Here is a 6000-nt window from a genome sequence, read left to right on the forward strand (position 1 = left end):
GTTGTTGTTGTACATCTTCAAGCTGATGTCTGGACTTAAAGTTAATTATCAGAAAAGTGGGATTTTCACTGTGGGTGGCGATGAGAACACGGTGAAATACTATGCTGAGTTGTTTAACTGTGATGTAGGTAGCTTTCCTATCAAATATCTTGGTATGCCTATTAGTTAATCCACCCTAAGAGATTCCAATTGGGAGTTCATAGTGGCTAAGTACCTCAAAACAATCGAGGCATGGATCGGTAATGCTGCATCCATGGGGGGCAGATTAACTTTGTTGGACTCAGTTGTCACCCAAATATCCTTATATCATATGTCTATGTGGCTTATGAGTAAAACTTTCATTGAAAAGCTTGATAAGCATAGAAGGAAATTCTTTTGGCAAGGTTGTAACAAGAAAAAGAGGTACCATTTGGTCAAATGGGGCAGGATATGTAGATCTAGAGATAAAGGTGGCCTGGGAGTTAAAGATCTTCGGAAACAAAACATTAGTTTGATGGTCAAGTGGTGGTGGAAACTTGAGACCCAAAATGGCCTATGGCAAAAAATTGTTCGTGCCCGATATTTGAAAAATAGAATTGTGGCTACGGTCAAACCCAGGTTCAATGATTCTCCATCTTGGAAAGCCCTGCTTAAAGTTAAGACCCTGTATATGGCTGGTAGGAAAATTAAAACTAGATCAGGTGATCTTACTAGAGTGTGGAAAGACTCCATTAATGGGTATAGGCCATTCCAGGACCGTTATCCCGTGTTGCTTGATATATGCACTGATCAGGACTGCATTGTTGCCAAATTCAAATATGTGAAACCCAACACCTTCTTTAGGAGAAGGCTTACCCCTGATCTTCAGAGGCAATGGGAGGAAATGAGGAAACATATTGACAATTTACAGCTGGGAAAAGGGGGGGACCAAGTGTACTGGGGGCTCAATGGGAATGGTAGATTTTCTACTAAATCTATGTACAAATGGCTAGAAAACCCTCTTAGTGGTTGCCACTATAGATGGATCTGGAAGGCCAAGATCCCCCTCAAAATCAAAATTTTCTTATGGCAGCTATCTCAGGATGCTGTGTTGACCAGGCAAGTTATGAAGGAGAGAAGATGGCCTGGGATCCCAAATGTTCCTTCTGTGATAATATTGAATCATCTCGGCATTTGTTCTTCACATGTCCTGTGGCTAGAATGGTATGGCATTGTGTTGGGATGGCTCTAGGGACTGATTTATGTCCGAGCAGTTACTGGCAATATTTCTCCTCGTGCCACACTTTCCTTCCTTCTGGGAGGAAATACTATACGGTTGGCCTCGCGGCCATTTGCTAGGCTATCTGGCTGGCTTGAAATCGAGCCACTTTTGAGAAAAACAGATTAAGATACCGTTTGAAATTGTGTTTTCCATGTGCTCCTTTTTTTTATATTGGGCAGGTCTGCAGCACGGTGAAGGAGTCAAGGAGCTGCGCAGTGGGGTGGTGATGGTCAGGTCAAGCACTATGAACATGATGAAGATGTGCGAGATGGCAAGGAGACCAATCGAGGGAGAATGATCTCGCGAATTCGCCTGCATTCAGAGATGCCACTGACATTTCCTGCTACTGTTCGTTTCTTATTTGGATCTTGTGTTGGGCTTTTGGCTGTAATAGACTGTAGTTCATTGGGTTGATGTGAGACTATGATGCTGTCAGGTTTTCGCCCCATGGCGTTCGTTTCGATGTTGGCCGAACGCAGTGGGTTTCCTGGCAGTGATCGAACTCGCTGCACCTCTTTCCCCTTCCCCTGTTTTGATTCTCGGAACTTTGTATTTCCGTTCATTTGCAATGGAAAGGGGTCATGCCCAGTTCGAAAAAAATGTATCTGTTGGAAATATGCCCTAGAGGCAATAATAAAATGGTTATTATTATATTTCTTTGTTCATGATATTTGTCTCTTATTCATGCTATAATTGTATTATACGGAAATCGTAATACACGTGTGAATACATAGACCACAACATGTCCCTAGTGAGCCTCTAGTTGACTAGCTCATTCATCAACAGATAGTCATGGTTTCCTGACTATGGACATTGGATGTCATTGATAACTGGACCACATCATTAGGAGAATGATGTGATGGACAAGACCCAATCCTAAGCATAGCTCAAAGATCGTGTAGTTCGTTTAGCTAGAGCTTTTCCAAATGTCAAGTATCATTTCCTTAGACCATGAGATTGTGCAACTCCCGGATATCGTAGGAGTGCTTTGGGTGTACCAAACGTCACAACGTAACTGGGTGACTATAAAGGTGCACTACAGGTATCTCCGAAAGTGTCTGTTGGGTTGGCACGAATCGAGACTGGGATTTGTCACTCCGTATGACGGAGAGGTATCTCTGGGCCCACTCGGTAATGCATCATCATAATGAGCTCAATGTGACCAAGTGTCTGGTCACGGGATCATGCATTACGGTACGAGTAAAGTGACTTGCCGGTAACGAGATTAAATGAGGTATTGGGATACCGACGATCGAGTCTCGGGCAAGTAACGTACCGATTGACAAAGGGAATTGTATACGGGGTTGTTTGAATCCTCGACATCGTGGTTCATCCGATGAGATCATCAAGGAGCATGTGGGAGACAACATGGGTATCCAGATCCCGCTATTGGTTATTGACCGGAGAGGCGTCTCGGTCATGTCTGCATGTCTCCCGAACCCGTAGGGTCTACACACTTAATGTTCGGTGACGCTAGGGTTGTAGTGATATAAGTATGCGGTAAACCGAAAGTTGTTCGGAGTCCCGAATGAGATCTCGGACCTCACGAGGAGTTTCGGAATGGTCCATAGGTAAAGAATTATATATTGGAAGTCGAGTTTCGGCCATCGGGAAAGTTTCGGGGGTCATCGGTATTGTACCGGGACCACCGGAAGGGTCCCGGGGGTCCACCGGGTGGGGCCACCTATCCCGGAGGGCCCCATGGGCTGAAGTGGGAGGGGAACCAGCCCTAGGTGGGCTGGTGCGCCCCCCTTGGGCCCCCCTACGCCTAGGGTTGGAAACCCTAGGGGTGGGGGCGCCTCCACTTGCCTTGGGGGGCAAGGCTCCCCCTTGGCCGCCGCCCCCCTTGGAGATTCAATCTCCTAGGGCCGGCGCCCCCCCTGGGGACCCTATATAAAGAGGAGGGAGGGAGGGCAGCCAGACCTATGCACTTGGCGCCTCCCTTCCCCCTTGCTACACCTCTCCCTCCCGTAGACGCTTGGTGAAGCCCTGCCGGATCCCTGCTGCGTCCACCACCACGCCGTCGTGCTGCTGGATCTTCATCAACCTCTCCTTCCCCCTTGCTGGATCAAGAAGGAGGAGACGTCTCCCTGACCGTACGTGTGTTGAACGCGGAGGTGCCGTCTGTTCGGCGCTAGGATCTCCGGTGATTTGGATCACGATGAGTACGACTCCCTCAACCCCGTTCCCTTGAACGCTTCCGCTTGATCTACAAGGGTATGTAGACGCACTCCTCTCTCTCGTTGCTAGATGAACTTATAGATTGATCTTGGTGAAACCGTAGGAAATTTTTTATTTTCTGCAACGTTCCCCAACCATGGTATCAGAGCCAGGTTTATGCGTAGTTCTCTTTGCACGAGTAGAACACAATTTTGTTGTGGGTGTAGATGTTGTCAACTTTCTTGCCACTACTAGTCTTATTTTTCTTTAGCGGTATTATGGGATGAAGCGGCCGGACCGACCTTACACGTACGCTTACGTGAGACAGGTTCCACCGACTGACATGCACTAGTTGCATAAGGTGGCTAGCGGGTGTCTGTCTCTCCCACTTTAGTTGGAGCAGATTCGATGAAAAGGGTCCTTATGAAGGGTAAATAGAAGTTGACAAATCACGTTGTGGCTTTCACGTAGGTAAGAAAACGTTCTTGCTAGAACCCTATTGCAGCCACGTAAAAGATGCAACAACAATTAGAGAACGTCTAACTTGTTTTTGCAGCATATGATTTGTGATGTGATATGGCCAAAAGTTGTGATGAATGATGAATGATATATTGTGATGTATAAGATCATGTTCTTGTAATAGGAATCACGACTTGCATGTCGATGAGTATGACAATCGGCAAGAGCCATAGGAGTTGTCTTAATTATTGTATGACCTGCGTGTCAATGATTTAACGCCATGTAATTACTTTACTTTATTGCTAAAGCGTTAGCCATAGTAGTAGAAGTAATAGTTGGCGAGCAACTTCGTGGAGACACGATGATGGAGATCATGATGATGGAGATCATGGTGTCATGCCGGTGACGAAGATGATCATGGAGCCCCGAAGATGGAGATCAAAGGAGAAATATGATATTGGCCATATCATGTCACTGTTTAATTGCATGTGATGTTTATTATGTTTATGCATCTTGTTTACTTAGAACGACGGTAGTAAATAAGATGATCCCTCATAATAATTTCAATAAAGTGTTCCCCCTAACTGTGCACCGTTGCGAAAGTTCGTCGTTTCGAAGCACCACGTGATGATCGGGTGTGATAGATTCTAACGTTCACATACAACGGGTGTAAGACAGATTTACACATGCAAAACACTTAGGTTAACTTGACGAGCCTAGCATGTACAAACATGGCCTCGGAACACAAGAGACCGAAAGGTCGAACATGAGTCATATGGAAGATACGATCAACATGGAGAGGTTCATCGATGATGACTAGTCCGTCTCACGTGATGATCGGACACGACCTAGTTGACTCGGATCATGTATCACTTAGATGACTAGAGGGATGTCTAATCTGAGTGGGAGTTCATTAAATAATTTGATTAGATGAACTTAAATTATCATGAACTTAGTCTAAAAACCTTTGCAAATATGTCTTGTAGATCAAATGGCCAATGCTCATGTCCACCTGAACTTCAACGCGTTCCTAGAGAAAACCAAGCTGAAAGATGATGGCAGCAACTATACGGACTGGGTCCGGAACCTGAGGATCATCCTCATAGCTGCAAAGAAAGATTATGTCTTAGAAGCACCACTAGGTGAAGCTCCCATCCCAGAGAACCAAGACGTCATGAACGCTTGGCAGTCTCGTGCTGATGATTACTCCCTCGTTCAGTGCGGCATGCTTTACAGCTTAGAACCGGGGCTCCAAAAGCGTTTTGAGCAACACGGAGCATATGAGATGTTCGAAGAGCTGAAAATGGTTTTCCAAGCTCATGCCCGGGTCAAGAGATATGAAGTCTCCGACAAGTTCTTCAGCTGTAAGATGGAGGAAAATAGTTCTGTCAGTGAGCACATACTCAAAATGTCTGGGTTGTACAACCGCTTGACTCAGCTGGGAGTTAATCTCCCGGATGACGCGGTTATTGACAGAATCCTTCAGTCGCTTCCACCGAGCTACAAGAGCTTTGTGATGAACTTCAATATGCAGGGGATGGAAAAGACCATTCCTGAAGTATATTCAATGCTGAAATCAGCAAAGGTTGAGATCAAAAAGGAACATGAAGTGTTGATGGTAAATAAAACCACTAAGTTCAAGAAAGGCAAGGGTAAGAAGAACTTCAAGAAGGACGGGAAGGAAGTTGCGGCGCCCGGTAAGTTAGCTGCCGGGAAGAAGTCAAAGAATGGACCCAAGCCTGAGACTGAGTGCTTTTATTGCAAAGGGAAGGGTCACTGGAAGCAGAACTGCCCCAAATACTTAGCGGACAAGAAGGCCGGCAACACTAAAGGTATATGTGATATACATGTAACTGATGTGTACCTTACCAGTGCTCGTAGTAGCTCCTGGGTATTTCATACCGGTGTTATTGCTCATATTTGTAACTCAAAGCAGGAGCTGCGGAATAAGTGGAGACTGGCGAAGGACGAGGTGACGATGCGCGTCGGGAATGGTTCCAGAGTCGATGTGATCGCCGTCGGCACGCTACCTCTACATTTACCTACGGGATTAGTTTTAAACCTCAATAATTGTTATTTAGTACCAGCTTTGAGCATGAACATTGTATCTGGATCTCGTTTAATACGAGATGGCTACTCAT

Source organism: Triticum aestivum, chromosome 2B, assembly GCF_018294505.1.
Source record: "Triticum aestivum cultivar Chinese Spring chromosome 2B, IWGSC CS RefSeq v2.1, whole genome shotgun sequence".
Taxonomy (NCBI): Eukaryota; Viridiplantae; Streptophyta; class Magnoliopsida; order Poales; family Poaceae; genus Triticum; species Triticum aestivum.